Source organism: Arachis ipaensis, chromosome B1 (assembly GCF_059453495.1).
Source record: "Arachis ipaensis isolate K30076 ecotype BB chromosome B1, ASM5945349v1, whole genome shotgun sequence".
Classification (NCBI taxonomy): Eukaryota; Viridiplantae; Streptophyta; class Magnoliopsida; order Fabales; family Fabaceae; genus Arachis; species Arachis ipaensis.
This window is the reverse complement of record NC_142436.1, coordinates 89755185-89766955: the sequence shown is the minus strand read 5'-3', so window position 1 is coordinate 89766955 and position 11771 is coordinate 89755185. Positions and strand designations below refer to the sequence as shown.

Below are 11771 nucleotides of genomic sequence, written 5' to 3'. Positions count from 1 at the left end.
CCTATTTTGACAGTGAACCAGAAAGAACCTTCCTGAGATTAAGGAGGGAAGCAAGAGGAAAGAAAGCCATTGGTGCAGAGGAAGAAGAGGAGGACTTGGATATAAACATGGAGGATAATATAGAAAACCATCATGAAGGAGAGGTGAACAATCATGCCAGAGGAGGCGCAGCCAATCCTGCTGGACAAGAAAGGAGAGTTCTAGGGTCGTACATCAATCTAAACCCAGGAAACTATGGTAGCAGCATTCAAAAGCCAACCATCCATGCTAATAATTTCGAATTGAAGCCTCAACTTATCACACTCGTCCAAAATAATTGTTCTTTCGGAGGAAGTGCCAAAGAAGACCCTAATCAGCATCTCACTACATTCCAAAGGATCTATGATACAGTTAAATCTAATGATGTTCATTCTGACACCTATAGATTGATATTGTTTCCATTTTCTTTGAGGGACAAAGCATCTAAATGGCTAGAATCATTTCCCAAAGAAAGCTTGACAACCTGGGAGGATGTGGTGAATAGATTCTTAGCAAGGTTCTACCCTCCTCAAAGAGTGAATAGACTGAGAACTGAGGTGCAGATATTCAGACAGCAGGATGGTAAAACCTTATATGAAGCCTGGGAGAGATTCAAAGATTTGACAAGGAAATGCCCCCTGAGATGTTTAATGAGTGGGTGCAATTGCATATCTGTTCCGAGGGTTACCTGAAACGTTGAGGTTGATCTCGGACGAGATCTTTCTGGGCTGATCGGAGCTGTTGTGTCCGACTTGTTGGAGCTTGAGGTGCTGTTGGTCTTCGATCGCCGGAGGGTGGTGGTACCTGCAAGAGACTTCGATGCTTAAGTTAGCACGGGCTTTAGGCAGGTTTTTTGTAGAATTGGAGTATGAGTTATACCTGGGTGCTCCAGTGTATTTACAGTAGTCTGGGATGACCTCCCTTGAGATAAGTTTGTTATCTTATCTTTCTTTTGTGGGTGAGTCCCCTTATCTTTAGGCCAGCCACCGTTAGGTGGGCTGTGATCTTCTGCTTTGGGCCTACTTGGGCCCTTGTAGCAATTTGGCCGAGCTCTTTGGGAAAAGGTCGATGTCGACCAGCCTTTATAAGAGGCCGATCATTTTTGTTTTCATCTAACCTGTATCGTGTAGCTCGATCCAAGGTATGAACAGTGGCCCTTGCTCGAGTTCAAAATTTCCCTTGAGTTCGTGTCCTTAGACTTCGACCCCTTTGAGGAAGTCGTGCTCGAGCATTCGCTTTTGGTTGATCTCCTGTATAACTCCTGTTAGGATTGCTTCTGCTTGAATGTGAAGCATTTCTTTCTTTCTTTAATTGTAGCGTGCGTTGCGCTTTCTTGGGAATGTGCAAGGGCTTTAAAGGCTCATTTAATTTCCTTTTGCCACTTCTTCTTTTCCCTCTTTTACATTTTATTTTGAAATTAAAGAAGAGATTTTACTCTCACTTTCAGTTTCTTCCTCCCTTTCACTTCTTCGTTCATTGTTTGCTAAATATTTTGTTCATCTGGCCTTTCTATTTTCACGCTCCTAAGCTCCCTACCTTCTTTGCTTAAGAGCGTTCGCTGGTGTGGATTGTCGGCGTTTCTGTCTGAGCCTTCTCTCGCGCTTGTTCCTTTTTCTCCGCAGGTTGGTATTCTTCTTCCTTTTTATGCCTCGATAGTCATCTTTATGTATGCTTTTACTGTTGCATGTCTGTCTTTTTCATGCAACATTTTGATCTTTATTGAGTTTGCTCTGAGAAGGTTGAACCTTCCCGTAAAGATTGTGTCTTTTGTTTTTTATCAATGTTTTGTGATTTTGTTTATCCCTACTGCTCCTATTTTAGGAAGATGTGCGCTTTTTAGGTCTCTGTTTGCTATCTCCAGTAGTTTGCTTTTGTTTGAGAGTTATAGGGTTTGATTTTTTGCATTTATTTCTATGTTCCCGTACTGTTGCCTCCAAAGGGTGCCCCTAGTTTTGCTGATTATTCCGTGTTTTCGTAGACCCTGGGGTTCCCTTTTTTGTTTCCCTACCTCTTTGTTTATTGATTGTTCCATAGGATTTGTAGAAATAGGAAGGACGAGAACAACTATGAACTGGTGTCGCCTGACCCTGAGGAAAGGGTTAGCTTCCCTCCCTTAGGTCGGAAAGAGCGTCCCTTTTTCTATGCCTATGATTACTTCTTTTCCTTGCTGAATATTACCATTCCTTTTATTATTTTTGAGACCGAACTGTTATGGAACTATAATGTGGCCCCTTCTCAGCTTCATCCCAACTCCTGGGCCTTTATAAAGATCTTTCAGTTACTGTGCTAAGAATTGGGTGTCCGACCTACCATTCAACTTTTTCTTTACCTCTTTGTTCTGACAAAACCCGGGGGTGGCCAAGAAGAAAGCTTCTTAGATTTCTTTCCGGACTACCCAGGGGAAGAAAGTGTTTTGGATGTTTGATGAGTCTTTCCGGGATTTTAAGAACTACTACTTTAAGGTCCAAGCTGTTCAGGATGCTCGACTTTTCTTTTTAGATGAAAATAATGAGCTAACCTTTCCTTTATAGTGGCAAAAAGATCCTGTAGTTCTCAAATATCCTTGGGAGAGTTTAGATGAGGTGGAACAAGCTTTTGTGAATGTTTTAGAAGAGCACTAGGGGGAGACTCCTCATTTGGATACAAAGAGATTTCTAGGAGATCTTTCCCTCCTCAGTGCCGAGCTAGGTAGTTCCCTGAGCTCTTCTTTTGTGCAATGTGTACTTTTGTATTGGTTTGAGATTCTGCCTTCATCTATGATTGTAACTGTTTTCTTGACTTCCTTTTCAGAAATGGTAAAGGCTCCAGACTCAATGAAGGCCTTCCATAGGGCTAAGAAGGCGACGGCTGCTGATGAGCGGATAATTTATACTCTTTTTGGCATTGTTTTTACATAGTTTTTAGTATGTTTTAGTTACTTTTTATTATATTTTTATTATTTTTTTATGAAAAAATCACATTTATGGACTTTACTATGAGTTTGTGTACTTTTCTGTAATTTCAGGTATTTTCTGGCTGAAATTGAGGGACCTGAGCAAAAATCTGATTCAGAGGCTGAGAAAGGACTGCAGATGCTATTGGATTCTGACCTCCCTACACTCAAACGCGTTTTTCTGGAGCTACAGAAATCCAATTGGTGCGTTCTTAATTGGTATGGAAAGCTAACATCCTGGGCTTTCCAGTAATATATAATAGTTCATACTTTGCCCAAGATTTGATGGCCCAAACTGGTGTTCAATGCCAGCTAGAGACCCTTTTCTGTCGTAAAACGCCGGAACTGGCACTAGAACTGGAGTTAAACGCCCAAACTGGTATCTAAGCTGGCGTTTAACTCTAGAAAAGGCCTATGCATGTGTAAAGCTCAATGCTCAGCCTAAGCACATACCAAGTGGGCCCCAAAAGTGGATTTCTGCAATATCTGCACTTAGTTACTCAATTTCTGTAATCCTTAGTAACTAGTTTAGTATAAATACTAGTCTTTCCTATTGTATTCATATATATCATCTTATGCCATTTTTCACATTTGGAGGCTGGCCATCCGGCCATGCCTAGACCTTTTTCTCTTATGTATTTTCTAACGGTGGAGTTTCTACACCTCATAGATTAAGGTGCGGAGCTCTGCTGTTCTTCATGAATTAATGCAAGTACTATTGTTTCTCTTTCAATTCACACTTACTTCTTCTCCAAGATATCTCTTGTACTTAATTCAGTTAAGTCAGAATGAAGGGGTGACCCGTGACAATCACCCACTATCTTCTTTACTCGCTTAGCCAATATCCACGTGCCTGACAACCACGAGCGGTCTACATGATGTTCAACGTAGTCATTGGACGACAACCGGAGTATAGTCTCTTGGGTCTCTGATCCACGGATTTGACTTTCCTTTCATGACAACAGAGCATTTGAATCCGTGAGATTAGAACCTTCGTGGTAGAGGCTAGAACCAATTGGCAGCATTCCTGAGATCCGGAAAATCTAAACCTTGTCTGTGGTATTCCGAGTAGGATCTGGGATGGGATGACTGTGATGAGCTTCAAACTCACGAATGTTGGGCATAGTGACAGTGTGCAAAAGGATAGAGAGATCCTATTCCGGCACAAGTGAGAATGGACAGATAATTAGCCATGCGGTAGCTGTGCCTAGTATTTTTCATTTGAGACGAGAGATCCGACAGATGATTAGCCGTACAGAAACCGTACCTGGACCATTTTCACTGAGAGGACGGATGGTAGCCATCGACAACGGTGATCCATGGTGCGGTATTTGTAACCCACTAACTTGCCGGCAAGTGCACCGGGTCGTACCAAGTAATACCTTACGTGAGTAAGGGTCGATCCCACGAGGATTGATGGATTAAGCAACAATAATGTTTGATAGGCTTAGTTAGACAAACAAAAAATAGTGTTTGAATATTCAAAGAGCATTAATTAATAAATTTAGATGTTTGAAGACAGGCAGGTGAATAAGTTGGGAGTAAAATATTGAGAAAGTAGTTAAGGCTTCAGAGTTATCTATTTTTTTGGATTTACTTTTCTTACTAACTATGTTAATTATGTAGAATTTAATTTATGGCAAACTATATGTGACTAGACCCTAATTCCTTAGACCTTTCTAGTCTCCTCTAAAATTCATTAACTGCCAATCCCTTGGTCAATTAATTCCAAGTAGAAGCTACATGATCAAATTCTAGTTTATATGCCACAAGAACTCTAATTACCCAAAAATAAAAGGATTATATGTCACGTATCCCGTTAAATCTAGATAATTAAAATAGAATATTTTTGTCTTTGCTCCTGCTCATATGAAAAAGAGGGAACAGAAAAATAATAATAATAGGGATCCTTTTTACCACAGTATAGAGGTCCCTGTGTGAGTAGAAGAAAGGAAGAAGAAAAGAATGTAATGTAAAAAAAAAACAGAAACACAAGGGAGAGGATAGCAGAGGTGTGAGATGAAGAGAAGTGATAGTAGAAGGAGATGAGAGAGAAAGAGAATTTTCGAAAATAATTTTTGAAAAAGAGTTAGTGATTTTCGAAAATAATTTTTGAAAAAGAGTTAGTAATTTTCAAAAATTAAAATCAAAAATTAAAATAATTAGTTAATTAAAAAGAAATTTTGAAAAAGAGGGAGATATTTTCGAAAATTAGAGAGAGAGAGTTAGTTAGATATTTTTGAAAAAGATAAGAAACAAACAAAAAGTTAGTTAGTTAGTTGAAACAAATTTTGAAAATCAATTTTGAAAAGATAAGAAGATAGGAAGTTAGAGAGGATATTTTAAAATCAAATTTTTGAAAAAGATATGATTTTCAAAATCACAATTAATGACTTGATTCACAAGAAATCACAAGATATGATTCTAGAACTTAAAGTTTGAATCTTTCTTAACAAGTAAGTAACAAGTTTGAAATTTTTGAATCAAAACATTAATTGATGATGATATTTTCGAAAATTAGGAGATAAAGATAAGAAAAAGATTTTTGAAAAATATTTTTATAATTTTCGAAAATTAAAGAAAAAGATTTGATTTTTGAAAAAGATTTTGAAAAAGATAAGATTTTTAATTTGAAAATTTGATTTGACTTCATAAAAACAACTAGATTTTAAAATTTTTTGAAAAAGTCAAATCTAATTTTCGAAATTTTAAGAGAGAAAAAGGGAAAGATATTTTTTTGATTTTTGAATTTTTATGGAGAGAGAGAAAAAAATTAAAACATCATTTTCATGTTTTTCTCTTTTCTTTTTGGATCAAAACAAGGAATGCATGCAAGAACATTATGAATGTCAAGATGAACACCAAGAACACTTTGAAGATCATGATGAACATCAAGAACTTATTTTTGAAAATTTTTATATGCAAAGAAAACATGCAAGACACCAAACTTAGAAATCTTTCATGTTTTGACTTTATGAATGCAAAAATGCACATGTAAAACAAGAAAAGACACAAAACAAGAAAACATCAAGATCAAACAAGAAGACTTACCAAGAACAACTTGAAGATCATGAAGAACACTATGAATGCATGATTTTTTTCGAAAAATGCAGGATGAACATGCAATTGACACCAAACTTAAAAATTGACTCAAGACTCAAACAAGAAACACAAAATATTTTTTATTTTTATGATTTTCTAATTTTTTTGTATTTTTATTTTATATTTTTCGAAAATCAGTGTAAAAAAAAAAAGAAAAATAAGGATTCCAAAATTTTTAATATGAATTCTAGGAATCTTGTATTCTTATTCTAAAGCTCCAATCTGAGGGTTAGGCATGGTTTAATAGCCAACCAATCTTTAGTATGTAACTCAGACATGACACGGCTGACATTCCAATTAACTTGCTTCCATGCTGATGGTTGGAAGCCTCAGTCCAAAAGAATTTAGACATGGCTTTACAACCAGCCAGGCTTCACATGCTTCATGAAACACTAGAATTCATTCTTAAAAATTCTAAAGAACATAATAAAAAAATTTTTGAAAGGAATTTTTATTTTTTTCGAAAACAGATGAGAAAGTTTTGAAAAATTTTTGAGAATAAAACAAAAATAAAATTACCTAATCTGAGTAACAAGATGAACCGTTAGTTGTCCAAACTCGAACAATCCCTGACAACGGCGCCAAAAACTTGGTGCACGAAATTGTGATCTCAGGCAACGGTGCCAAAAACTCTGTACGCACGTCTTAATAAATTGTTTTTCATTCACAACTTCGATACAACTAACCAGCAAGTGTACTGGGTCGTCCAAGTAATAAAACCTTACGTGAGTAAGGGTCGATCCCACGGAGATTGTCGGTATGAAGCAAGCTATGGTCATCTTGTAAATCTCAGTCAGGCGGATATAAAATAGTCATGGAGTTTTCAAAAATTAATAATAAAATAAGGATAGAAATACTTATGTAAATCATTAGTGAGAAATTCAGATAAACGTATAGAGATGCCTTCGTTCCTCTGAACCTCTGCTTTCCTGCTGTCTTCATCCAATCAATCTTACTCCTTTCTATGGCTGGCTTTATGTAAGGACATCACCATTGGCAATGGCTACTTTTGATCCTTTCTGGAAAATGCTCCGATGCGCTGTCACTGCATGGCTAATCGTCTGGAGGCATCACCGTTGTCAATTGCTGCATCCCATCCTCTTGTGAAAATGGTCCAAATGCTCTGTCACAGCACGGCTAATCATCTGAGGTTCTCGATCATACTGGAATAGGATTCACCCTCCTTTTGCGTCTGTCACTACGCCCAGTACTCGCGAGTTTGAAGTTCGTCACAGTCATTCAATCCCAGAATCCTACTCGGAATACCACAGACAAGGTTTAGACTTTCCGGATTCTCATGAATGCCGCCATCAATCTAGCTTACACCACGAAGATTCTGATTAAGAGATCCAAGAGATAGTCATCCAATCTAAGGTGGAACGGAAGTGGTTGTCAGGCACGCGTTCGTGGGGGAATGATGATAATTGTCACGTTCATCACATTCATGTTGAAGTGCGAATGAATATCTTAGAAATGGAATAAGTTGAGTTGAATAGAAAAACAGTAGTACTTTGCATTAATTCATGAGGAACAGCAGAGCTCCACACCTTAATCTATGGAGTGTAGAAACTCTACCATTGAAAATACATAAGTGAAAGGTCCAGGAATGGCCGAGAGGCCAGCCCCCATGATCTAAGAACCAGGCGTCCAAAGATGTCTCATACAATAGTAAAAAGTCCTATTTATAATAAACTAGCTACTAGGGTTTACAGAAGTAAGTAATTGATGCATAAATCCACTTCCGGGGCCCACTTGGTGTGTGCTTGGACTGAGCTTTAGCTTTCCACGTGTAGAGGCTTCTTTTGGAGTTGAACGCCAGGTTGTAACGTGTTTCTGGCGTTCAACTCTGGTTTGTGACGTGTTTCTAGCGTTTAACTCTAGACAGCAGCGTAGAACTGGCGTTCATAGCCCTTTTACGTCGTCTAAACTCGGCCAAAGTATGGACTATTATATATTTCGGGAAAGCCCTGGATGTCTACTTTCCAACGCAATTGGAAGCGCGCCATTTTAAGTTCTGTAGCTCCAGAAAATCCACTTTGAGTGCAGGGAGGTCAGAATCCAACAGCATCAGCAGTCCTTCTTCAACCTCTGAATCTGATTTTTGCTCAAGTCCCTCAATTTCAGTCAGAAAATACCTGAAATCACAAGTGAATTTAACATAAAAACTAATAAAAACATCCCTAAAAGTAACTAGATCCTACTAAAAATATACTAAAAACAATGCCAAAAAGCGTATAAATTATCCGCTCATCAGTCCCCATCCATCAATTGAAGATTTGCTGATTGCTATAATTAATTCTTATTTAAATTCAAATTTTAAAAATAGAAAAAGATATTATGTTAGTTTTAAAGATATATTTTTAAATTAATTAGGATTAGATATAAATAGGGGGATACCACCTCAACATTATTCAATCCTAGACTACCAAAATACATTTTATTAGAATCCTTATTTTCTACTCTGAACCATGAGCAACTAATCCTCCATTGTTAAGGTTAGGAGCTCTGTCTATTTCTATGGATTAATTTTATTTTTTTTTCTATTTTAATTTATGCATGGATTTATAATTTAAGAATTGTTTTCGCTCTTTATCTTATGAATTTGGGTGGAACGGAAGTATGACCCTCTTTCTATTTGAGTTCTTGTAAAACTTGGAAAAGCTCTTTACTTGAACAACAGCTTGAAAATATATTCTCCTAAATTTTAATTATCTAGATTTAACGGGATTCTTCCTTTCTTCTACTCACACAGGGACCTCTATACTGTGGTAAAAAGGATCCCTATTATTATTATTTTTCTGTTCCCTCTTTTTCATATGAGCAGGAGCAAAGACAAGAATATTCTTGTTGAAGCAGATCCAGAACCTGAAACGACTCTGAAGAGGAAACTAAGAGAAGCTAAATTACAACTATCCAGCAAGCACCTGTCAGGAATTTTCGAACAAGAAGAGGATATGGCAGCCGAAAATAATAATAATGTAAGAAGGATGCTTGGTGACTTTACTGCACCTAATTCCAATTTACATGGAAGAAGCATCTCCATCCCTACCATTGGAGCAAACAATTTTGAGCTTAAACCTCAATTAGTTTCTCTGGTGCAGCAGAACTGCAAGTTTCATGGACTTCCATCTGAAGATCCTTTTCAGTTCTTAACTGAATTCTTGCAGATCTGTGATACTGTTAAGACTAATAGAGTATATCCTGAAGTCTACAGGCTCATGCTTTTCCCTTTTGCTGTAAGAGACAGAGCTAGAGTGTGGTTGGACTCTCAACCCAAAGATAGCCTGAACTCTTGGGATAAGCTGGTCACAGCTTTCTTAGCCAAGTTCTTTCCTCCTCAAAAGCTTAGTAAGCTTAGAGTGGATGTTCAAACCTTCAGACAGAAAGAAGGTGAATCCCTCTATGAAACTTGGGAGAGATACAAAGAACTGACCAAAAAGTGTCCTTCTGATATGCTTTCAGAATGGACCATCCTGGATATATTCTATGATGGTCTTTCTGAATTAGCTAAAATGTCATTGGATACTTCTGCAGGTGGATCCATTCACCTAAAGAAAACGCCTGCAGAAGCTCAAGAACTCATTGAGATGGTTGCTAATAACCAGTTCATGTACACTTCTGAGAGGAATCCTGTGAGTAATGGGACGCCTCAGAAGAAGGGAGTTCTTGAAATTGATACTCTGAATGCCATATTGGCTCAGAATAAAATATTGACTCAGCAAGTCAATATGATTTCTCAGAGTCTGAACGGAATGCAAGCTGCATCCAACAGTACTCAAGAGGCATCTTCTGAAGAAGAAGCTTATGATCCTGAAAACCCTGCAATAGCAGAGGTGAATTACATGAGTGAACCTTATGGAAACACCTATAACCCCTCATGGAGAAATCACCCAAATCTCTCATGGAAGGATCAACAAAGGCCTCAACAAGGCTTTAATAATGGTGGAAGAAATAGGTTTAACAATAGTAAACCTTTTCCATCATCCACTCAGCAACAGACAGAGAACTCCGAACAAAATACATCTAATTTAGCAAACTTAGTCTCTAATCTATCTAAGGCCACTGTAAGTTTCATGAATGAAACAAGGTCCTCCATTAGAAATTTGGAGGCACAAGTGGGCCAGCTGAGTAAAAGGATCACTGAAATCCCTCCTAGTACTCTCCCAAGCAATACAGAAGAAAATCCAAAAGGAGAGTGCAAGGCTATTGATATAACCATCATGGCCGAATCCAAGGAAGAAGGGAAGGACGTAAATCCCAGTGAGGAAGACCTCCTGGGACGTCCAGTGATCAATAAGGAGTTTCCCTCTGAGGAACCAAAGGAACCTGAGGCTCATCTATAGACCATAGAGATTCCATTAAACCTCCTTATGCCATTCATGAGCTCTTATGAGTATTCCTCTTCTAAAGAGAATGAGGATGCTACTGAAGAGCAAGTTACCAAGTACCTTGGTGCAAATTATGAAGCTGAATGCCAAATTATTTGGTATTGAGACTTGGGAAGATGAACCTCCCTTGTTCACCAATGAACAAAGTGATCTGGATCAACTGACATTGCCTCAGAAGAAACAGGATCCTGGAAAGTTCCTGATACCTTGTACCATAGGCACCATGATCTTTGAAAAGGCTCTGTGTGACCTTGGTTCAGGGATAAACCTCATGCCCCTCTCTGTAATAGAGAAACTGGGAATCTTTGGGGTGCAAGCTACTAAAATCTCATTAGAGATGGCAGACAATTCAAGAAAACAGGCTTATGGACAAGTAGAGGACGTGTTAGTAAAGGATGGAGGCCTTTACATCCCTGCTGATTTCATAGTCCTAGATACTGGGAAGGATAAGGATGAATCCATCATCCTTGGAAGACCCTTCCTAGCCACAGCAAGAGCTGTGATTGATGTTGACAGAGGTGAACTAGTCCTTCAATTGAATGAGGACTCCCTTGTGTTTAAAACTCGAGGTCATCCTTCTGTAAACATGGAGAGGAAGCATAAAAAGCTTCTCTCAAAACAGAGTCAACCAGAGGCCCCGCAGTCAAACTCTAAGTTTGGTGTTGGGAGGCCACAACCAAACTCTAAGTTTGGTGTTGAACTCCCATATCCAAAATCTAAGTTTGGTGTTGGGGAGTCTCAACAATGCTCTGAAAATCTGTGAGGCTCCATGAGAGCCCACTGTCAAGCTATTGACATTAAAGAAGCGCTTGTTGGGAGGCAACCCAATTTTTATTTATCTAATTTTATTTTTCTTGTTTTTTCATGTTTTATTAGGTTCATGATCATGTGGAGTCACGAAAAAAATAGAAAAATTAAAAACAAAATAAAAAACAGCAGAAAAAAAAATCACACCCTAGAGGAAGACCTTACTGGCATTTAAACGCCAGTAAGAAGCATCTGGCTGGCGTTCAACGCCAGAACAGAGCATGGTTCTAGCGCTGAACGCCCAAAATGGGCAGCATCTGGGCGTTTGAATGCCATAATTGCACCCTGGAGAAGAGCTGGCGCTGAACGCCCAGAACAAGCATGGTTCTGGCATTCAATGCCAGAAATGGGCAACAAATGGGCGTTCAACGCCCAGAACAAGCACCAATCTGGCGCTGAACGCCCAGAGTTGTGTGCAAGGGTATATTGCATGCCTAATTTGGTGCAAGGTTGTAAATCCTTGAACACCTCAGGATCTGTGGACCCCACAGGATCACCTCAGGATCTGTGGACCCCACAGGATC

At 38.5% G+C, this 11771-nt stretch overlaps 2 non-coding genes across 2 annotated transcripts; both read right to left on the bottom strand.

The window, feature by feature from the left end:
* Positions 1–560: 560 nt before the first annotated feature.
* Positions 561–667, bottom strand: LOC148577418 (small nucleolar RNA R71). Its single transcript, XR_015904480.1, has one exon. It is a non-coding gene; the product is annotated as a small nucleolar RNA R71 (small nucleolar RNA).
* An 8735-nt stretch (positions 668–9402) lies between these two features.
* Positions 9403–9510, bottom strand: LOC148577417 (small nucleolar RNA R71). The gene has a single exon (XR_015904659.1). It is a non-coding gene; the product is annotated as a small nucleolar RNA R71 (small nucleolar RNA).
* Between the last annotated feature and the right edge of the window lie 2261 nt (positions 9511–11771).